The sequence below is a fragment of the Cryptomeria japonica genome, chromosome 10 (assembly GCF_030272615.1).
Source record: "Cryptomeria japonica chromosome 10, Sugi_1.0, whole genome shotgun sequence".
In the NCBI taxonomy this organism is placed as follows: domain Eukaryota; kingdom Viridiplantae; phylum Streptophyta; class Pinopsida; order Cupressales; family Cupressaceae; genus Cryptomeria; species Cryptomeria japonica.
In genome coordinates this window covers 457,936,183-457,962,152 of record NC_081414.1, presented here as the reverse complement: position 1 = coordinate 457,962,152, position 25,970 = coordinate 457,936,183, and positions in this window count along the sequence as shown.

The following is a 25,970-nucleotide window of genomic DNA, read 5'->3' as shown; positions in this document are numbered from 1 at the left end:
AAAAATAAAAAACTACACCATTTTGACCTAGTCTATGTTGCAGCTCGCATTTTTCCTGGTTTTTTTCATTGCATATTGTTCTTGCCAAAAGGAGAAGCTATTTTTTCTCTTAGAGGTTAAGATCTTCACCAAAATTACACCACGATGTCAAGGAGGCTGAAGAGGTATGCATTTATTATTTCTTAGTGTCAAAATTTAATTAAATTAGACTTTTAATTTAAATTTATTATAATTTTGAGGAATTGAGAACCCATCTTAAAATATTAAAAATCCATGATTAGCTCTTCATGAAGACCCTTCCAAAGATCAAGAAAAACAAACACATCCTTTAATTAATAGACATACCCAGAGCATATAAGAAAACAGGCTAGCAAAAATTTGAAAATAACAAAAAACAACTTCAAAAGTTGATCACTAGGCTTAAAGATCTCGCTTCAACAAACTCTTATAAGAAAATCATTGCTGAATAATTTCAATCTATCATGGCCCATGTAGGTTTAGTGAGTGGATTATGCAAATAAGTTGTCATATGTTGAAGTCAAGAAAAAGAAAATTAACAAAGTCGAATTGTGTGCACTTTTCACAAACCCTTGAACTAATCAATATGTACACCCCGGATGTAGGAAGTTCCCTATCCATTGGTATCATGATGAAGGGATAAGGAATAAATTTTTGGATAGGTGGCATATGTTTTTGAATAAGCCTCTATGCAATAATCATGAGGTACCTCAATACTTTGAGAGGAAACTTTATTTTGAGTTTTTCATGATGAGATCCCAAACTATTTTGGCTATCTAAATTCCCTAGGTAGTGGTGGGGGCTCCTAACATGACAAATAAAGGGAACAATGTGACCAAAACATGGTACTAAGACCCTTGGATATGCCTATGGTGGAGCATGTGACCATTTGTTCTATTGTGAAGGAAAGTGTCGAGGTGGATACCTTGGACTCTATTAGATCGTTGCCTCATAGCCTCATACAGTATGTAACACCTCTAGTACATAGTGATGTGTGTGAATCTTCTAGGCCTCAAGTTCTATCTTGCTTTTGTTGATCATGTAGGTCTCTTTTCACTTATGATGATGATAGTAGTCAACATGAACTTACATAGAAGACATATACTTCAAAGAATATGATCTTCACAAAATCTATGTTGAATGAGATATTTGACATTAATACTTAGGTAAATTTTTGCAAGTTCATTAAATTTTGTTTATTATATTTTATTTTGAAATGTAAGAGTACCTAAATTAGTAAAATGATCATGAGCAAAATTCAAAGTTAGAGTGTCTTCACTACCTGTGACGTTCCCCCACCCCCATTTTTAACAACATCATTAAGTCAACAGGTATGCATCTAGTAAAAAATATTATATGAGTGGCTTTCTCATAAATCACTTTGGATGTTAAATAGTTTGGTGCTAGGCCTTCAACATTGACACCTTGTGATGAAGTTCGTCAAGGCATTTTCAGTTAAGTAACCTTTATTCATTACTGTTTTTAAAAAATTCAGGTAGTTTTGGTAATTGAACAACAATTGTTATTTCATTTTTAGTTGTTGATATTGGATACTCCTAGTGTTCATGCTACACTTTAGCATGTTGTTGATACAACAATAGTGAGTTCTAAAGCTTTGACAAAGGTATGAGACAAATTAGAGTAAATTTTACTTTATATTTTAATGGTTTATTGTTCAAAATTTTAATGATAATTGTATGTAGTTGAATTTCTATCTTGATGCTTGTTGCACGAGCTTGTCACTCCTAATTGTAAACATGCGCCCAACATAGATTAACATTGTGATTATATGTATGTGATAAGAAATTATTCTATTATATGTCATTATATAATTTTTTTTATATATATTTGTAGACGGGGAAAAATGAACCTCTTCGATAGGTGGATAACAATCTCTCGAAGATTCACTAACCAACCTCTCCACTTAAGATGTAGTATGTCTCTATATGTCCTCTAATATCTCTCTACACAAGGACGTGCACAAAGATTATGGACAACAATGCAATGCGCTAGCATCTTGCATAGATAGAATGCAGAGTTCGCATAGAATTGCACAATGTAATAGATATGTGTTCTAGATTAATTTAAATGCAATAAATGTATATAAAAGAAGGTAAAATGCTTATATAAATAAAATGAAAGCCACAAAGGAAAGGAAGAAGATAATCTCACAACCGGTCCATGATATGAAGCCTCCAGCCAAACGAATCTTCTCTAATGCAACCTGCACACAAGCCAGAAAGGAAAAATGTTTGGGTCTTCTTGGGTACTTGCCTCAGTCAAATCCTTGTTTTGGTGTTTCCACCTCCATAGACAACCAGATAGATAGATAGATAAATAAATTAAATGCAAGATGAGATAAATGATAAATGATAGAAGAGGGATGTGATAAATCCCAAGATGCCCAATGACAGCATAAATAGATAGATATTACCAAAGCGTCTTGAGAAAACCTAGAGAGTTGCAAGAGATTATTGTGAGAGCTTGAGAGTGTTGTAGATAAATAGAGATTGTTGCAGAAAGAGTAGGAGCAAGAGAGATTTGTGAGAGCCAAGAGAATCAAAGAGATTGTAAGGAGGAACTAGAGAACTTGAATGAAGAGAGAGGATAGATAAAAAATAGAGAAGAGGAGGGAAAAGAGGGATGGTGAGCCATCTGAAAGGTTTAGAGCCATTTCCACTGAACTACGAAAGTGACAAGTGGAAAGGCATGTTCACAACCAACATTCAAATGTTAAGATGTCACGGGACGAATGTGTGGTGCGTGAACGTCCTCACAGTGCGCTAGTGTCCAAATGAATCACTCTCAAAAATAGCAGGAGACAAGGGAGACACACGGCTAAAAAGAAATAGAAGCTGAAGGATAGCTGCTGAAAGGGGGTCTTGAGCATCTTGAGAGAGAAAAGGCTGATGCAAGGGCTGAAGTGAGCCTACTTAGGTACTAGGGAATGGACACCAAAGTTATTACAAAAGATGTATGTCAAATTACAAAGGGGTATGCAATTTTTGACACTACAATATTATGCATTGATGTTTATACTGTTTATTGTAACAGTTGGAGCTCCAAAAGTGTGTAGAGAGGAGGACAAGTGAGTGCACTTGAAAGATACTAACATCATATAAATTTGTATCCCCTCAAAAGTCAAAGGCAATTCGTGATCTATTTCCTCCCCCTAGTGGTAAATGAGTAAACTAGGGTCCTTTGTTGTATACCTATATGGCATTTTTGAGCATATAATTTATATTATGGATATGTGTCATTTTATGTCCATATGGATTTTGGTAAGCCTATATCAATTTATTGTATATATTTTATACTCTTATCGACATAAAACATTGTATGGATTTATGTCCTTTTAGTTAATTCATATCATTTTTACAACTGTTATCCATAATTTCTCTACAAATGATTAATTTAATAAATAAATACATGGTTTTAGTTGTTTGTTACTAATTTTAAAATTGGAACAAAATCTTCTCACTATTTTTAGCAACCATTTTGAAACTTCCTTAATCACAATAATTATAACCTAAAATGATATTTCTTCCTTCCTCGGTTTGTGTATAGAAATTAATGAAATCTTTTGAATTCGTAGAGACTTTCTTGATAATGAGTCAAAGCCTTTGCTAACTTATAATGATTGAATGCACATAAGGCACAATTCAAATTACCTTGATGAAAGCATCGTACCTAACGTAGTGATACGTTGTTGATGCAAGAGTGGAGATAACACTTTTTTATAATGCTTTTTTGATACAATCAACCTTGGATCAATGTTACTATCCTAGGGGCAATTTGTCAAATACAAGATTATAAACACTTAATTAGAGATATTGAGAGAAAAATCCAACATATTACATTCAAAATATTTGTAAAGACCTACTAACAAGGAGAGAAAATATGTCTGAAATGATTTTTTTTCCAAAGGATAAATCAAAACTTACAATCTAATCTAGAATGTAAAAACACCAATAGTAAATGTTAGTCTATTTATAAATTGAACGGAGTTGATAGATAATAAATGTTAGGCCTACTTATGTGCTCTCAACCTCAAACTAGGACAATGGTTTAACTTATGATCTAACTGACCAAATTTCTTTAAACTTTGGATTCTTTATGCTTATAGGTGTACATAAAAGTGTGCCAAGTTTCATACCTTTCCCACATGTGCAAATGCCTTTTCCATCAAACCCTTTGTTTGCAATGACTTACATGGCAATATGACTATATTTTTTGTATTATCTAGTGCTTGAATGATTAATTTCTATTATAAGAGTGTTTTGATATGTTATATATATTTATTTACACATTTCTTATCAATCATAGGGCCTAACCAATTCATTTGATCTCTACTATTCTAAAATAGTTTTAAAAATAAGCCTAATTTGATTGTAAACAAAAAAATTCATCGATTTAATACAAAACAATCATATATTATTTCCATGTATGTTTAATAAGGGAGAAAAGAGTATCTCAAATGGATCTTGATATTTATTATCAGGTGCATGAAGGAAGTTATGGTAGAAAAGGTGACATTCATGCACTAAAGAGAACGTATTGACATAATGTGGCCTAAAATGTTTAGGTGACTTGGCAAGAAAAATGGGGACATGCCTAGCATAAACCTAGCCTAGGACATGTTTTAGAATTGACGATTCATGCCCGCAATGAACAAAATGAAAGTTGTGGTATATTGCAACTTTTGTTTGAATGCATCTAACCCTTTTTGGGCCAACAAAAAATGTCTCACCATGAAAAGATATATTTGAATCTTCAAAATATTAGAGAGTTTATTGTAGAGGGGCCTTAGATGACCCTATATCTTCAAAGAGATTGTTTTTATGTACCATATATTGTGAGAAATGTTCCATCAAAGTTTGGCAGTTTTCACACTTAGGATACTTAAGGGAATACATTATCATAGTTTGACTTGGAATGTTCAGACAACTTGGTGAGAAAAAAAGGGGCATGCCTAGCATAAAACTAGCTTATCAAATGTGATGATATTGACAATTTGTTCCCATGACAAAAAAAAATGAAAGTTAGGGTATATTGCGACTTTTGTTTGAATGCATGTGACACTTTTTGGGGCAAAAAAATATTCTCACCACAAGAAAATAGATTTGAGTCTTTGATATATGAGGGAAATTATTGTAAAGGGGTCTCACACAAACCTATAGGTTCAAAATGATTTTTTTTATGTGCCATAGATTTCAAGAAATGCTTGGTGAAAGTTTAGCAATTTTTGTACATAGGGCACATAAGAGAACATGTTGGCACAATGTGGCATTGAATTTTTGGGTAGCTTGCAAAGAAAAATGGGGGCATGCTAGCATAAACCAACCTCTTGTACATGTTAGATCTAATGGTTTGTGCACATAGAAAATATTATGAAAGTTAGAATTTATTAAATAATTTTGGTTGAATCCATGCGACATTTTTTGTGGAAAAAAAAAAAGTCTTGCCATGAGAATCTTCAAAATTTGAGAGAGATTATTGTAGAGGGGCCTCACATGACTCCATAGTTCAAATAGATTGTTTATATGTACAATATATTTTGAAAAATACTCAGTCGAAGTTTGCTAGTTTTCACACTTAGGACACTTAAAAGAATATGTTGGCATAGTGTAGCTTAGAATGTTCACGAAACTAAGTAATCCAAATGAGGGCATGCCTAGTATAAATGTAATGCCCCGCTAGGAACCCCAAAGGAATAACCCACAACAAGGGTGAAACAAATTTTTTTTTTTAAAGTATAAACATAATAGGTGCATAACACACACCATGCACGATAACACAAGCAGAAGACTTACACCAAAATTCCTTAGCAGTTGCCAATAAAGAATTAAAACCAAAAGATCATTTCCACAATTAAGGTTAATCCAATAATCCATCATTAACTCAATGATCACAAGAAGCCATATGCAATAATAGATTAGACCATTGAAAGATTGAAAGTATACAATATAATTTCTCTTCAATAAGCATGTACACATAACATAAAGGAAACTAATAAATAACATCCCAATCTTAGGATTACAATGCTCTTCCAATACATGGCTTCTCAATATACATATAAAGATACAACTTAACCAAATACAAGGTTACAAAAGATCATGATATAATGACCACATAGGTCTCCAAATAACAATAATCTCCAAAACATGAGATAAGCATGAGCCACGAACCACAGAAAACACCTGCAAAGCCAATTGTTGCATGAAGGTACGAACAAAAAATCTGATGGGAAGTGGCACTACCACCCGACCATGTAATTCCCAAAATGGAATCACCCCACCATTCTAGGAGATAGCCGAGGACCCTCAAGAAAGGCAAAAGCATGACATGGTCGACAAACAATAAGACACCATGACAACACAAAGAGACTCCACAATAATCTAGGTGACTCAACATCACAAATACACGAGTGAAACGACTTCACACACAAAAGTGATTTGACAACACAAAATACAAGTGAATTGACATCACACACACAAGTGAACCTAAAGAGAGAGTGTAATCACATAGCTTATGATAGTTACCTTGGTCGGCCTCCATATGTCCCATCTCACTGTCCTAGTAACCTTTCTTGAACCTTCAGCTCCAACTAAGTCTCATGCGGATCCTACCAGCCTTTCGTGAAGACAAGGTGGTCGGTTTCCCATTACATGCCTTCTCACTACATTATGAGCCTCAGTACAAGCACTCACCTATGCACGAGGTACAATATCTTATTTATGTTTGAGAACTACCCACCTAATCAATTAATTAGATTATCACTTATTATCTTACTTTTGAAGGTTCATCCTGCCAACCTCTTTGGGCGCAACCCCCTTTCGAAAGCCACTCTCTCCAAGGACACTAAACAAACATGGTCACTCCACAATGACCCTATGGTAAAGAAGACAACCATAACACCACTATCCAAATACAAGTGGTCAAACAAGGACATACTGACTCTTGGTTAACCATAAGGCAAGACACTACATGGTTAAGACAATAAAGTCATCATATATCACTTGGTCAAAGGTACCAAATATGCCACCACAGGACGACTGAACCACTAACCAAAAATAACACAATATAACTCTTGCAAGGAAAGCTAATTTCACCAAGTCCGCACTCAGACAATCTTTGAGAAAATTAGCATCATAAGCACTTGCAATATCATTGATTGAAAATTAAATGAAACACTCTTTTACCATTCACATCTATTCAATTTCCAAATCAATATTCCATCAAGGATAAAATTCACGTCAAATACCCAACCGAATAAAAACATGAATTCCTATAGGCATTTAATTCATATCCAGAAGATATATCCAAATTAACCAATTTGAATTACTAATTCTTGACTTGATTTCCAAAGATAACTTTATAAATCCACTTAATAAAAATCACTTGAGAATCACTATTTTATTTAACATAAAAACCACTTTTAAAATAATTTATTTAATAAAAATTAAATTCATAGCACATAGGAATTTGTACCGCTAAGGGTACAAGGTCACACGAGCATCGAGGCCAACCCGCAGTAGTGCTGTTGTCGAGGCAATAGACACTACCTGGTGGTAGTCCTACTACTGACCGGTAGCAGCGCTACCCACCGGTAGCATTGTTGCCGACCAGTAGCAGACACTATTGACTAGTAGCACTACTATTAACTGGTAGCAGTACTACCGACCGGTAGTACTGCTACCGATTGGTAACAGTCCTACTAATTGGTAGTACTGCTATCTGTGGGCAACAGACACTACCGACCCACATGGTGGGACTAGCCCGCCATGGGGTAAGGTAAAGTCTACGATAAGAAAATAAAATGCATGCCTTCCAAAGCATAAAAATCAATACACCTAAAATCGTTTAAACATGAAAATGATTCATTCTCTGATCATTTCATGGGCACACACACACACAGTGCCAAGATCCAATTTCCAAATGGATATTTACCAATATGGTAAATGGTGAAATACAATCACACAAGAACCCCAAAGCTTGGGCAATTAGATAAAAGGAAGCAACAGCAAACTAAATCCAATTCATTCTATTCCAAATAGAAGAGGTAAATCAAGAAGTTGATTTTCAAGAACACAAAAATATACATCAAATAGAGAAATGAACCATTTCTTTCCTCTATGCAAACATATGATAAAAGCTTCACAAAATCAACAATAACAGGCATTTCTTCTTCCATTCCAATCATTCCACAAGATTTTACAAGAAGATTTGCATTTTCTTTAATACACAGGAAGCAACTGAAAAACCAAATTTAAATTTCAAAACAAGAAGAGATTATCCAACCTTGAAGCAAACTAGAAGCAAAATGGTGGAGAATCCCAATCCTTGCAAACCAAATCAAATTCCAGCTCCTCTTCCAAAATGTTTTCCCAAATTTCTCTTCCCAATTTTTCTACTTCTTCCTTCCCATGAATTTCTAGGAATATAAGGGAAAAATAATTTCAACCTAAAAATTCTAGGTTGAAATTTTTCTCCACCAATTAGATTATATTATTTAAAAAGTAAATAGCAATCAGATTTTCCTCTTTTTGCAAAAACAATTCTTTTCCAACATTTAAAATAAAAAAGTCAAATGGGAAGGTAAAAAGAAAAGCTTTTAGTTTTATTTTCTATTTTCTATAATACTTTCCTTCAACATAATCATTTAACATTTAAATGACTTAGGCAATTATTTATTTCCTTCCACAATATAAATTAATACACTTTACACAATGAAATAAGCCATTTAACCATTTAATCTAGCAAATCATTAATTTCATTAAATCAATAATCTCAGAGCATAATAATTAACTAATTAAACCAACATAAGATAGCATCATCCATTCAATTAAATAACCATTCAGATGAACGAAAATACGCAAGACGAAGAATGATCAAATGATGACTCACAAATGACCAAACCAAAGCGCTATGACTCGCATACTAGCCAGACAGGAAAGACAACCAACTGACAACACTCACACGGGTGTAACTGTGGGTCAAGTTAGGGTTCAACAACTATCTCCTCCACTCCCATCAAACATATAAGGCATGCTCAGACTTGTGAAACCAGGTGGAGTCGATACCTCGCACCTACCCAATACTTGTACCTGCAATGTCCTGCACCAAAGAACCACACGTGCATATAGACAAATATATATATATATATATATACAGACATGACACACAGACCGATGAAGGAGAGTCGTGACACTCCTTGTCTCACCAGAGTGAGTGAAGGAAAATCATCTCCTCGCATCCCATACACATGCAAACATGCAACATATAAAAAATGCATCACACATATAAGGTAAGAGTGTCAGTCCATGATAATGATCCATAAAATAACATTAATCATAAGCATTGAGATACTGCATAAAATTATACTCCACAATCTAGATAAAGCATGAAATAACATCACATAAAATCTGAATCAATATACAATAATGTTCCACTAAAGCAATCAAAAACATAGAAAAATAGTTTGATCAAGGAGGGGTACTACATCCTCCCCCCCAAGCCTAGGCTTACTCCTGGAATCCTAAAAAAGATAAGAATAAATCTCTCTCATCCTCACTGCATCTTTCCATCTCGTGGAGGTCTCATCACTTGGATCCCATAGGACCATTACCTGCTCGATGGTATGACCCCTGAGGGTCAAATCCTGACGCTGAAGAATGTGCACAGGCTCCACGGAAAGCTGCATGTCCTTGACCTACAAAGCATTCCAATCAAGAACATGGGTCACATCAGGATGATAAGGTCGAAGAACAGAAACATGAAAGACATCATGGATGTGGGATAGACTCGGTGGCAAAGCAAGATGGTAGGAAACAGGTCCTATCCTCTCAAGGATCTCAAAAGGGCTTACAAAATGAGGCACCAACTTAGAACACTTTCCATAATGGATCAGACTCTTCTGCGGACACACTCTCAAGAACACATGGTCGCCAATAGAAAACTGATGATCTACTCTATGGGCATCGGCGTACTTCTTCTACCTATTCTGAGTAGCAACCAAATTCCCATGAATCTACTCAACTTGTTGCTCCATCTCACGAAGCAAATCCGGTCCTTAACGTACCGTATCCTTTGACCAATCCCAACTCAAAAGAGTATGGCAAGGAAGATCATACAAAGCCTGGAAGGGAGAGATTGCCTATAGAGTTGTGATATCTGTTGTTATAAGCAAACTCCACAAGGCACATATATTCCTCCCAGTGTGACTGCTTGTCCATAACATACATGCAAAGCATATCCTCCAAGACCTGATTCACACACTCAGTCTGACCGTTGGTCTCTAGGTGATAAGCCGAGCTAAAGTTCAATTGGGTTCCCAAAGCATGCTAAAGTGAGTTCCACAAGGTTGAAGTAAAGACATGGTCTCTATCAAAAATGATCCACCTTGGGATCCCAAGCAACCTCACCACATCTTCCAAGAAGAATCGTAAACTTTGGTCAATCTATCAACAATGACCATGATGGCATCATGGCGATGTGAAGAAATAGGCAACCCCACAATGAAATCCATGGAAATGATATCCCATTTCCAATATGGTATCAAATTCGGGTGTTGATGCTCTGCCTTCACCTGCTGACATTCTAAGAACTTTGACACAAAATCAGCAATGTCACGTTTCATACCAACCCAATGATATATCTGTCTAATATCTACGTGCATCTTCTTGACACCAGGGTGTGCCAAATAAGGTGCACGATGGGCCTCAGTCATGATCAAAATGTGAAGACCCTCCAAAAGAGGTACATAGATCTGTCCAAGATGTCGAAGAAGACCATCCGACTCAAGAGTATATCCAAAATATCTACCCTCCAATGGTCTTCCAGACTCTGCCACGACTCTCACATCCTGATATCAGGTGTCCTGAGGAAGAAATCCAAGAATTCTCTCACTCAAGTGCACACCAAGGGACAATGTTGCAACCTCATGCCACCTATGGCTCAAAGCATCTGCCACTACATTCTCTTTCCCCTAAATATAACGAACCTCAAAATCATACTCGCAGAGGAATTCCATCCATCTTCTCTATCAAGCATTCAATTTCAGCTGCATGAAAATATACTACAAACTACGGTGATCACTATGCAGCTCAAACTAACGCCCCAACAGGAAATGTCTCCATCTAACCAACGCATGCACTACAGCTGCCAACTCCAAGTCATGACCTAAATAGTTCAGCTCATGATCCTTGAGTTTGTGAGACTCATAGGCAACCACATGTCCATCCTACATAAGCACCACACCTATACCTTCTAAAGAGGCATCTATGCACACCATGAAATCCCTGGATGGATCAGGAACTGCCAAAATCGGAGCACTAACAAGGAGTTCCTTCAAGGTACAAAAAAGAAAATTTGAACTACTCTGACCAAATAAACATCTTTCCTTTCCTCTGAAGAGAAGTAATCGGGTGGCCTATCCAAGAAAAGCTCTGCACAAAGCGACGGTAATATCCAGCTAAACCCATGAAACTTCAAACCTTAGAAACATTGGTCAGTGCTAGCCAATCAACAATGGCTTGGATCTTAGAAGGATCCATGGATACACCTTCTCCCAAGACTATATGACCAAGATAGCTCACCTCTAACTGGAATAAATCACACTTCACCAAATTCGCAAAAAGTTGATTCTCCCTCAAGCACTATAATAACAGACGCAAGTGACCCTCATGTTCTTCCATAGATCTAAAATAAATCAATATGTGATCCAAGAACACAAGGAAAAAGTGGTCAAGGTAGGTGCGAAAGACCCCATTGATAAGACTCATGAATACTGAAGGCACGTTCATCAACCCCAACGGTATTAAACTCATAGTGACCATAATGAGTACGAAACATCATCCTATGAATGTCTACATCATGAATGCGCAACTGATGATACCCAAATTTCAGATCTATCTTAGAGAACACCTTGGCTCCCTTTACCTAATCAAAAAGATCATCTATTCGACGCAATGGATGTCGATTCCGGATGGTTTCCTGATTCAATTGTTGATAATCAATGCATAGCCTAAGAGAACCATCCTTCTTCTTAACAAAGATAACTGGCGCACCCCAAGGAGAAACACTAGGATGAATGAACCCCTTGGCCAACAACTCCTCAACCTGCAACTTCAACTCACTCAACTCCTGAGTAGTCATCTAATATGGTGCTCTCGAAATAGGTTTCGCACTAGGAAACAAGTCAATGCAAAAATCTATGTCGGGAATATCCAAAGGAAACACATCAGCATACTCTTGAAGAATAGGGTGACCATCAAGAGAGATCTCTCGACTCTCTTCCTCATCCACATCCTTAAGAGAAACTGCAAAAAGTTGACACCCTTGACACATGCACCACCTAAGTTGCATAGCGGAAATCATACGTAAGGATATCGATCACTGAACTCCATGACAGTCTACATGAGCATTGTGAGATGATAACCAATCCATCCCCATCACAACTCCATAGGACCCCAAAGGAATGACTCAAAGGTCAACTGAAGTGACAAAGGGTCCTAGGTCCAACTCACAACTAGGAATGAAGGCATCTACCAACACACACACACTGGTAGCCAACTCTACTTGCCACCTATCTTCCTTCTTAGCAGACATGAGCCCACACCGCTCCATAATGGATGAAGAAATAAAAGAATCTTAAGCACCAGAATCAAAAAGTATAGAGATAGGAATACCACACAACACACTTGAAGTCTCAATCACGGTACTCTAATTCTCAACTTGGAGGTCATCCACTGCTGCAAATACTCTTTGGGATCTACCTGCATCCCCCATTGTCAGCTCTGATGCAGCTGGCCTCTGGTTACTCATCTGGTGAGGATGTTGAGGGAACTGAGTGGCTTTGTGGCCAAACTAACCACAGGAGAAGAAGGCTCCTCTAATAGGTCCTCTACTCCCAGATGGCCCACTGGACTGCTGAAATCTCTCCCCACTAGGGGCCTAAGATGCACCCTGAGAGGACTACCCTGGGAAGGTCTACCTATTCCTCTGCCAGTTCCTTCTCTTCTGAGACTGAGAGTTGCCACCCTGTTGGCCCTGAGACTGCTTTGGTCTCAGTGGCTGTTGTTGTTGTTGTTGACCACCCTTAGCGGGTTCCTAAGGACCCCTAAGAGGTGCAATAGTCTGGGACTGATTCCCCCTCCCTCTAGACCCACTGAAAGGATCACTCCCAAGCTGAACTCTAGACTGGCTGCCATGAGCATGGCTAAGGTTCTGCTCCATTAGCCTGGATTTTGCCACAGCTACCTCTACTGAAGAAGGCTCAAAAACTCTCACTCCTCCACTGATATGGTCATTAAAATGCCTCAAGAAGTGTTGAACAAGCATAGCCTCACCATTGTCGATCCTGACATACTGTTTGAGATCATAGAACCTATGCTCAAACTGATCTACTAACAACCCAATTGGCATAGAGCATAGAACTCATCTACACGTGATTGCCTCCACTGGGGTGAGAGAAATCATGCCCTGAATCTCTACAGAAAGATCTCCCATGACATGGTGTTAATACTCACACCGATCCTCTCCTCCTCTAACCTCCACCAGATAGATGCAAAACTCTTGAGATGCATCATAGCGCATCTCGCCTTGGTGTTGCTACCATATAGATACATGGTGAAACACTGATCTAAACTGATAAGCCAAGTCTCTGCCTTGATATCGGTACCTTTACCATCAAAGAAAGGAGGATTGGACCTCATCAAGTCCCTCATGTGCCCCATGTTAGCTGGATCCTAGTCCACTAGGACCTCTCTCCCTCTAGGAGATCTCTCTCTCTCTCTCTCATCTATTAACGGGACTCCACTACCTAGACATAGATGGGCTCATCCACCTCAGGTCTGGGGCCTAGTATAGCTAGCACCTCCTGAAACATCTGTCGGAGCTCTTCCCTTTCAGGAACCTACTCTCCTGAATGTGGTCCCTCCTGATGAACAGATAGATCCCAGTCTACACTTGCATGACTGGGTGGTGGCGAAAAACTATGGTAGTCGAAACCTCGACTCTGTCCATCTCTTCTGCCTCTAGAGTGGCCACCAACATGGCCCCCTCCCTTGGCTTTCCTATCCATGACCTAACACTACACAAGAGAGAAAATTTTGGATCAAAGGCAAGGAAATAAGAAAGGAAGTCACACCATAAAACCTACACAAAAAGGTCAAGGCAAATAGGCTCACTACAAACCTAGAGTACCCAGTGTTGAAACATGGGCTCTGATACCAAATGTAATGCCCTGCTAGGAACCCCAAAGGAATAGCCCACAACAAGGGTGAAACAATTTTACTTTTAAGTATAAACATAATAGGTGCATAACACACAACATGCACGATAACACAAGCGGAAGACTTACACCAAAACTCCTTAAGGGTTACCAACAAAGAATTAAAACCAAAAGATCATTTCCACAATTAAGGTTAATCCAATAATCCATCATTAACTCAATGATCACAAGAAGCCATATGCAATAACATATTAGACCATTGAAAGATTGAAAGATTGAAAGGATACAATATAATTTCTCTTCAATAAGCATGTAAACATAACATAAAGGAAACTGATAAATAACATCTCAATCTTAGGATTACATTGCTCTTCCAATACATGTCTTCTCAATATACATATAAAGATACAACTTAACCAAATACAAGGTTACAAAAGATCATGATACAATGACCACATAGGTCTCCAAATAACAATAATCTCCAAAACATGAGATAAGCATGAGCCATGAACCACAAAAAAAACCTGCGAAGCCAATCCTCGCATGAAGGTACAAACAAGAACGTCTGATGGGAAGTGGCACTACCACCCGACCATATAATTCCCAAAATGGAATCACCCCACCGTGCTAGGAGATAGCTGAGGACTCTCAAGCAAGAAAAAGCATGACATGGTCGACAAACAATACAACACCATGACAACACAAAGAGACTCCACAATAATCCAGGTGACTCAACATCACAAATACATGAGTGAAATGACTTCACACACACAAGTGAATCAACAACACAAAGTACAAGTCAAACAACATCACACAAACAAGTGAACCTAAAGAGAGAGTGCCATCACATAGCTTATGATGGTTACCATGGTCAGCCTCTATAGGTCCTGACTCATTGTCCTAGTAACCTTTCTCAAACCTCCGGCTCCAACTAAGTCTCATGCAGACCCTACCAGCCATTCATGAAGACAAGGTGGTCAGTTTTCCATTCCAGGCCTTCTCACTACAATATGAGCCTTAGTACAAGCACTCACCTATGCGCAAGGTACAATATCTTATTAATTTTTGAGAACTACCCACCTAATCAATTAATTATATTATCACTTATTATCTTACTTTTGAAGGGTCATCCTGCCAACCTCTTTGGGCGCATCCCCCTTTTGAAAGCCACTCTCTCTAAGGACACTAAACAAACATGGTCACTCCACGAGGACCCTATGGTGAAGCAGAAAATCATAACACCACTATCCAAATACAAGTGGTCAAACAAGGACATACTAACTCTTGGTTAACCATAAGGCAAGACACTACATGGTTAAGACAATGAAGTCATCATATATCACTTGGTCAAAGGTAACAAATACGCCACCACAGGATGACTGAACTGACCAGAAATAACACAATATAACTCTTGCAAGGAAAGCTAATTTCACTAATTTTGCACTTAGACAATCTTTGAGAAAATCAGCATCATAAGCACTTGCAACATCATTGATTGAAAATTAAATGAAACACTCTTTTACCATTCACACCTATTCAATTTCCAAATCAATATTCCATCAAGGATAAAATTCACGTCAAATACCCAACCAAATAAAAACGTGAATTCCTAATAGGCATTGAATTCATTTCTAGAATATATATCCAAATTAACCAATTTGAATTACTAATTCATGCCTTGATTTCCAAAGATAACTTTATAAATCCACTTAATAAAAATCACTTGAAACTCACTATTTTATTTAACATAAAAACCACTTTAAAAAAAATTATTTAATAAAAATTAAATTCATAGCACATAGGATTTGTACCACTAAGAGTACAAGGTCACGCGGGGGTCGAGGCCAACACGTAGTGCTACTTCTGAGACAGCAGAAACTACCTATCGGTAGTACTGCTACCGACCGGTAGTAGACGCTATCGACTGACAGCACTGCTACCAACCGGTAGCAGTCCTACCGACCGGTAGTGTTGCTGTCGCCGGTAGAAGATGCTATCGACAGGTAGCACCACTACCAACTGGTAGGAGTCCTACCGATCGGTAGTACTACTATCGATCGGTAACAGTCCTACCAACCGGTAGTACTACTACCATGTAGCAGTACTGTCGACCGGTAGTACTACTACCGAGTAACAGTACTGTCGACCGATAGTACTGCTACCTACGGGAAGCATACACTATTGACCCGCATGGTGGGACTAGCCCGCCACGAGGTAAGGTAAAGTCTATGATAAGAAAATAAAATTTATGCCTTCCAAAGCATAAAAATCAATACGCCCAAAATCATTTAAACATGAAAACGATTCATTCTCTGATCATTTCACGGGCACACAGACATAGTCTCAAGATCCAATTTCCAAATGGATATTTACCAATATGGTAAATGGTGAAATACAATCACATAAGAACCCCAAATCTTGGGCAATTAGATAATAGGAAGCACACAACAAACTAAATCCAATTTATTCTATTCCAAATAGAAGAGGTAAATCAAGAAGTTGATTTTCAAGAACACAAAAACATACAACAAATAGAGAAATGAACCATTTCTTTCCTCTATGCAAACATATGATAAAAGATTCACAAAATCAACAATAACAGGCATTTCTTCTTCCATTCCAATCATTCCATAATATTTTACAAGAATATTTGCATTTTCTTTCATACACAGGAAGCAACTAAAAAACCAAATTTAAATTTCAAAACAAGAAGAGATTATCCAACCTTGAAGCAAACTAGAATCAAAATGGTGGAGAATCCCAATCCTTGCAAACCAAATCAAATTCTAGCTCCTCTTCCAGAATGTTTTCCCAAATTTCTCTTCCCAATTTTTCTGCCTCTTCCTTCTCGTGAATTTCCAGGAATATAAGGCAAAAATAATTTCAACCTAAACTTTCTAGGTTGAAAGTTTTCTCCACCAATCAGATTATATTATTTAAAAAGTAAATAGCAATCAAATTTTCCTCTTTTTGAAAAAACAATTCTTTTCCAATAATTAAAATGAAAAAGTCAAATGGGAAGGTTAAAAGAAAAACTTTTAATTTTATTTTCTATTTTCCATAATACTTTCCTTCAACATAATCATTTAACATTTAAATGGCTTAGGCAATTATTTATTTCCTTCCACAATATAAATTAATTCACTTTACATAATGAAATAAGCCATTTAACCATTTAATCTAGCAAATCAATAATCTTAGAGCATAATAATTAACTAATTACACCAACATAAGATAGCATCATCCATTCAATTAAATAACCATTCAGATGAATGAAAATACTCAAGATGAAGAATGATCAAATGACAACTCACAAATGACCAAATCAAAGCGCTATGACTCACATACTAGCCAGACGAGAAAGACAACCGACTGACAACACTCACACGGGTGTAACTGTGGGTCAAGTTAGGGTTCAACAAATATCTCCTCCACTCCCATCAAACATATAAGGCACACTCAGACCTGTGAAGCGAGGTGGAGTCGATACTCCGTACCTACCCGGTACTTGTACCTGCAATGTTTTGCACCAAAGAACCACATGTGCATATAGACAAATATATATATACAGACACAGAATGCACACCGATGAGGGAGAGTCGTGACACTCCTTGTCTCACCAGAGTGAGTGAAGGAAAATCATCTCCTTGCATCCCATACACATGAAAACACGCAACATATAAATAACGCATCACACATATAAGGTAAGAGTGTTTGTCTATGATAATGATCCATAAAATAACATTAATCATAAGCACTGAGATACTGCATAAAATTATACACCACAATCCAAATAAAGCATGAAATAACATCACATAAAATTTGAATCAATATACAATAATGTTCCACTGAAGTCAATCAAAAACATACAAAAAGAGTCTGATCAAGGAGGGGTACTACAATAAACCTAGCCTCCCAAACATATTTTTGTTGATGGTTTATGCCCACAAAAAATAGAATGAAAGTCAAGGTATATTGCAACTTTTGATTGAATGCATGTGATGCTTCTTGGGGAAGTAGAAAAAGTTTCATCATGAGAAAATGGATTTGACTCTTCAAAATGTGAGAGAGATTATTGTAGAGGGGACTCACACAACCCTAAAAGTTCAAATAGATTACTCATATTTGATACAAATTCTAAAAAACACTCCATCAAAGTTTGGTAGTTTTCATACTTATGGCACTTAAGAGAACACATCGACATAGTGTGGTCTTGAACATTTGGGTGACTTGGTGATTTAAACGGGGGCATGACTAGCATAAACCCAACATCCCAAATGTGTGGCATTGGTGGTTTGTGCCCATGAAAAACAAAATGAATGCTAGGGTATATTGCAACTTTTGATTGAATGCATTTGACACTTTTTATGATAGTAGAAAAAGTCTTGCCATGAGCAAATGGATTTGAGTCTTTGAAATATTAGAGAGTTTATTGTGAGGGGCCTCACATGACCTCATAGGTTTAAATGGGTTGTTTTTATGCATCATAGATTCTGAGAAATGTTCTATAAAAGTTTAACATTTTTTGCACTTAAGGTGCTTAAGAGAACATGTCGACATAGTGTGGCCTAGAGTGTTCAGGTGGCTTGGCAAGTGAAATGGGGGCATGCCTAGCATAAACTAGGCCTCATCAATATGTTGAAGCTAACGGTTCATGGCCACAACAAACAAAATGAATGTTAGGGTATATTGAATTTTTTTTTTAATGTATATAATGCTTTTGGGGGTAGCAAAAAAAGTCTCGCCATGAGAAAATGGATTTGAGTCTTTGAAATCTGAGAGGGGCCTCACACAACGCCATAGCTTCAAACTGATTGTTCATATATCTTATAGATTTTGAAAAACACTCCATCAAAGTTTGGTAGTTTTTGCATGTAGGGTGCTTAATGCATCAACACAGTGTGGCTTGGAACATTTGAGGGACTTGGCAAGAGAAATAGGGGTATGTCTAGCATAAAACCAACCTCTCGGATGTGTTTTCACTAGTGGTTCATACTCACGATGAATAAAATCAAAGTTAGGGTACATTTCAACTTTTGATTAAATGCATGTGACACTTTTTGGGGCAAAAATTAACACATGCAATATCTTGAAAATAAAATCATAGGCATGTTTATTTCTATAATTTGAAAATTTGATGCATTTTTTAGATTTTGTTACAAAAATTGTACCTCAATTGTAACACTATTTGTCTCAAACCTTGGAAAACAAAAATATTGCATATAAGTAATAAGACATATGTTTGTAGATAAGGAACAATATTTCATTTTTAAGAGAACACATCAACATAGTGTGGCCTAGAATGTTTGGGAGGCTAGGCGAGTTAAATGGGGGCATGCCTAGCATAAACTAGGCCTCCTCGACGTGTTGAAGCTGACGATGCACGACCACAATAAAAATAATGAATGTTAGGATATATTGCATTTTTTGTTTGAATGTATCTAATGCTTTTGGGGGTAGCAGAAAAAGTCTCACCATGAGAAAATGGATTTGAGTCTTTGAAATCTGAGAGGGGCCTCACACAACATCATAGCTTGAAACTGATTGTTCATATATCTTATAGATTTTGAGAAATGCTCCATCAAAGTTTGGCAGTTTTTGCACCTAGGGTGCTTAACGTGTCAACATAGTGTGGATTGGAAAATTCAAGGGACTTGGCAAGAGAAATAGGAGTATGCCTAGCATAAACCCAACCTCTCAGATGTGTTTTCACTAAAAGTTTGTACCCACGATGAATAGAATGAAATTTTGGGTATGTTGTAACTTTTTATTGAATGCATGTGACACTTTTTGGGGAAACAATTAACACATGCAATCTCTTGAAAATCAAATCATAGGCATGTTTATTTCTGTAACTTGAAAATTTGATGCATTTTTATATTTTATTACAAAAATTGCACCTCAATTGTAACACTATTTGTCTCAAATCTTGGAAAACAAAAATATTGCATATAAGTATATCACAAGACATATGTTTGTAGATAAGGAACATATTTCATTTTTACAAATATGCAAGTCATATCTGCATGTATACAAATAAGAATAACATTACAATTTATTTAAATTTACATTCAATCCAATGAACTATCTAGATCTACTCTACTCTTTATCATATCAAGTATTTCCTCATGTTATACTCGTCAACCTTCCATAGGTTCATGTTTAGTGGTCTACCCTTATTTGATCAAATGAACATTTGATGCCATGATAAGGTTAGAATAATGAAGAATCTTCATGTGTCTGAAAGTCCTCAAACAACCACAAGTTAGACTTCTTCACTGGGTACTTTTTAAGCCATGTACCAGTAACAACCATTGATCTTGTATTTAGATTTTCCTTTTAAAAACATATCAAATAACCTCATATGAATCCAAAATTTGAAACGTACATCCTCAAATATACATGAAATACAAAGGAATAATTAATTTGACCTGATAGTGTTGATATGATAAAAGAGATTATGGTTTGAAAAGGTATACCTAGCTTGATTTTGGAATTTGTGAAACATATACATACCTTGAGCTGACCTCTTGATGGATGCATCAGACCTATTCTCTGAAAGTTAGAATTGAATGAACCTACTTGATTATAGATGTTACACATGATTGAACATAGAAATCTGCTTTTTGGCATGAATCTGGAACTCTAAAATTTGAAAATTTTAGGGTTCCAACAGTGGCTCTTTCTGGGGACATATGCTCCATGTGAGCATAGCAAGATCTCAGCTATCTCTGGATAAGAAGACCAAAATGAAAATTGAAAACATATAACAGAAAAAAAAGAGAAAAACTATATTACTATAATACAAGAAATACTCCCTGGTCATCAAGAGAAGAAATGCTTGAGGTATTGAGCATGGACTGGAAATTCCAGCAATTCGCCATCAGTACCCTGCAAGTAATATGAGTTTTATCCACCCTTTTCAAAGATGATATAAGGTCCTAACCAGAGTGCATCAAATTTTCTATGTTTTCCTTTGTCTTGGTCTTTGGCATTCCATTTGAGTACCCATTCTCCCTCCTCAAAAGTTCTATCACAAGCCCTTTATCATGTAATGACTTAACCATCTATTGCCTCTAGATGTTTCTTTCCTAAGCCTCTTTTCTACATTCATCCAACTCAGCCAATGCCATCAATCTATCCCCCATAAAGTTCACTTCTTCTGAAAAACTCATCTGTAACAAATTTATAAACTGGGAGCAAATTACTCAAGGGTAATCTTGCTTCTTTGCCATATACAAGCTCATACGGAGTGAATCCTATGGATTTCTTAACTGTCACTCTATTATCCCACACTGCTAATATCAATTTCAAATCCCAAGCTCTTTTATTATCACCCAACATCCTTTTGATAATCTTCAACAAGTTTTCATTGCTGGATTTTGCTTGTCCATGTCCTTGGGGATGGTAAGGTGATGAATAGGACAAAGTGATGCCATAATTTTTACAGAAATCAGAGAACTCATTGGATCTAAAACACATCCCATTATCTACCACAATCTTCCGGGGTACCCCAAATCTAGTCAGAATGTTTTCCAAAAGAAACTTTATCACAACTTTGTTGGTAGCCTGTCTTGTGGGAATGACTTCAACCCATTTAGTAAAATAATTAGTAGCCACCAAAATCCATTTATACCCACCACTAGATTTATTTTCTACTTCCCCTATGAAGTCAATACCCCACATCTGGAATGGTTCCTCTGTATGCATGCATCTGAGAGGAATGGCTCCATTATACTTAATTTTTCTTGAAAACTTTTGACATGCTTCACATTTTCTGATATAAACATGACTATCTTCGAAAATTTGGGGCCAATAATAACCAGCATTTAGAATTTTATGAGTAGTGGTTTTGGCTGAAATATGACCTCCACATACTGTTGGCATTTGGCATTATAACAGACAATGGGAGATTGTTGGCATTTCAATAAGGATATTGAGAAGGTTGTTGATGATTATGGATATAACTGATTAAGGATGTTTACTATCTTCATATTATTATTTTGTCATTGATGTCAAGAAATTGATTTTTCTAACTCAATATGATGTTGCCATATCTTCAGAAGTATGATTTGATGAGTATAAAGATGTCGGTAAAAGACATAGAAAGAATATGATGAATAAGGGGATGAATAAGGTATTCAGTGGGCAACTATTACCAAGTCAGACAATGATGAGATCATGATGTTTAGATTGTTTTAACATCATACATATGTTGTAAATTGTAAGGTTAATACTATACTATGTTACCGAGCAAAGAACCTAGTCGGTAAACCCTAAGGTTATCACTATCGGTTAATGAAGGCGGAATGTCTACCGAGTGAAGTTTAGTATTTATCGAGTTGTAACTGAGTTGTTACCGAGTTGTAACCGAGTTGTAACAGAATATATTAAATGGTGACATGCGTTATTTAATGAAGGAAGCTGATGAGCTGGAACTAATTAAATGATTGGTATGTCATGCATGAAGTTTGTTAATGAATCTATGGCAAAGGAAAATTGGCATGAAGATCTACAGTGCAGATTGAACCGCATTACCCTAGCACAAGTTCCAAGAAATGTATGCAAGTTCCAAGGCAGGGTAAAACATTTTTAGATCGAAGGATACATTGAACTTGGACAAGTTTGAAGATCTGATGGCTATGATTGATCATGGGAAATGTGATCAAGGAGATTAAGCGGTTAGCTAATTGTTTATAAATAGGGAGCTATTGATAAACAATGCATGTGAGCAAATGTATGCACACGGATGCTACCTAGTGATTACCGAGCATAGAAGCTTGAAGACCTGTTTGAATAACAGATTATAGAAGCCCAGCAAATGGACAAGATTAGTTCTATGTCTAGATTGTATTGAGAAAATAAGAATCTGCTTTAGCATTTTAGATGTGAAGTTGCAGATAGATTTTTATTACTATTATTTTGTGAAAGTGATAGAAAATCTCTTAACCGAGTGGACTTAATAGTCTTATTTTTAAAACCCTCTAGCAAGGTGACATTCTGATTGAGTGTTTGAAATCCTTTAACAAGGTCACTTCTAACAAGGTGAAGATCCTAACAGATCTAAGGGAAATCCCTTAACTGGGTCACATCTAGCAATGTGTTTGTAATCTTTAACAAGATTTGCTTTTAACCGAGCATACTCTAGAAGAGTATATTTCTTAGTGGGTCCGAAATCCCACAATGGTTTTTCCCTATTTGGGTTTCCACGTTAAATCTGGTGTTATAAGTGATATGATGTTTATATGCTTTTGAGTTTGCATGTTTAGCAGTTTTGGTTATATTACTGAAGTATATGTTACCAAGGTTGAATCTGATGTTTTTATGGAAGATTAAGTTTGAATGATTCACCCCCCCCCCTCATCTTGTTGGCTATTGGATTTGTACTTACATTAAGTATCAGAACTATCAATTGGTATCAGAGCTTTGGACTCTAGAAGAAAAGTTAAGAGGTACTTGAGGCAAAGATTCAAAGATGTATAAGAGGGATGCACCAAAGCTGAACAAGTCAAGTTTCTCTACATGGCAGAAAATGATGAAGCTGCACCTATCAGAAGTTGGAGAATATGTTGTATATTATCTAGAGAATGATTTCATCACACCGAGCACCTATCCATTGACTATGGAAGAAATAAAGGCAAAGCAAGAACATATCCAAGCATGATTGAAATAACATCTGCATTGACCGACTTAGAGTTTAATGATCTAGAAGGTTGCAATGATGTAAAGGCAATGTGGGACAAGCTCATATCTGTATATGGCGGTGATGAACATGTTCAAAGAGAAAAAGTAGACAGTCTAAGAGGACAACTTGAATCTATGAGGATGAATGAAGGTGAGAACATAACCTATTATAGTACAAGACTAAAGGAGATTGTCAATCAAATCAAAGGAGCAGGTGGAACTATTGAAGAAAAGGATATAACAAGTAAGTTGTTAAGAACCCTTCTACTGGCTTATGCAATCCGAGTCTCTGCAATCAATGAATTGAGGTTTGTACCTAATATGCCAATTTCTTTAGATGCTACTATTGGTAAGCTACATGCATTTGAGTTAAGTAACTTTGATAACAGTGGATCTTCGGTAAATAAAGTTGAATCTGCATTTAGTTCTTTTCATTTTGATGAATCTAATGATTACAATGAAAGAAAGTATAAGTACTCTAAAGGAGATCACAGTGGAGCAAGTGAAAGATTTCATAAGAACATGGAAGAAGTACACAAACTGTATGAGGAAATCAGAAAGCAGGAAGAGTTTGAAGCACTATTAGCCAGAAGGTTACCGAGAGGCAAAGGTAAGTATAAAGGAAAACTACCTTTGAAATGTTTCAATTGTGATAAAATAGGACATATGGCTTCTAACTGTCCTGACAAAGATTCTACTAAAAAGAGACATTAACGAGATGACAAACAGAAAGATAATCATTACAGAGGACACCGAGACTTCAGAAGAAGAGATAGAAAGACATGCTTAATAGCTGATGAGGAATCCAATGATGATAAATCAGATGAAACTGATACAGAGGAAGTAGTTTATGTGGCTATCAAAGATGGATCAGATGAAGAAAGGTATGAAGAAAAGCCCTAATATCTCACATAAATACTAATGATTCTTGGATCATAGATAGTGGATGCTCACATCATATGACAGGTGATAAACACAAGTTTGTTATGTTAGAAGATTATGATGGAGGGTATGTAAGATTTGGTAATGATGCACCATGTCTAGTAAGAGGTAAAGGATCTATAACACTTCTTGACAATGCAAGATGCAATGATGTTTATTGGGTTGAAGGTTTGAAATACAATTTGTTGAGTGTAGCATAGCTAAACAATACAGGTTACCGAATAGAATTTCAGAAAGGAATTGTCAAAGTTCATGACAAGCATGGAAAGTTAGCTGCTACTGGGACACAAACAAAAGGTAATACATTTACCTTGACTCAACTCAGAACAAGTGTCTGTATGCAAAGATAGATGATACCTGGTTATGGCATAAAAGGTTTTGTCATGTAAATTTTGATAATCTGATCAAAATAAGTAAGAAGCACCGAGTAAGAGGTCTACCGAGTCTTGAAAAAACTGAGAATGCTATGTGTCGAGGATGCTAGATGGGTAAAATGAAAAGATCAAGCTTTACAAGTAAGTCTTACACCTCTAAGGGAATTTTAGATCTTGTGCACACTAATCTTTGTGGTCCTATGAAAGTTCAAAGTTATTATGGTGATAAATATTTCATATTATTTGTGGATGATTACTCAAGGATGATGTTAGTAATGTTTTTAAAAGAAAAATTAGAAGCTTTTCAAATGTTTAAATGGTACAAGGCAAGAGTTGAAAATGAAACAGGAAGATAACTGAAATGTCTTAGATCAAATAGAGGAGGAGAGTTCACATCTGATGAGTTCAACTTATTCTGCAATGATCATGGTATTAAAAGACAAGTCTCTGCATCAAGAACTCCACAACAAAATGGAATTGCTGAGAGAAGAAACAGATCTATTGTGGATTGTGCCAGAACCTTGATGATTGAAAAGAAAGTGCCACAAATATTTTGGAGGGAAGCAATAAGCACAACAGTTTACACCCTGAACTGAGCACAACTGAAGAAAGGTACTTTGAAGACACCATATGAAATCTAGTATGACAAGAAACCTAATGTAAGTTATTTTAAAATCTTTGGAAGTAGATGCTATGTACACAAAGATGATAGAAATGGC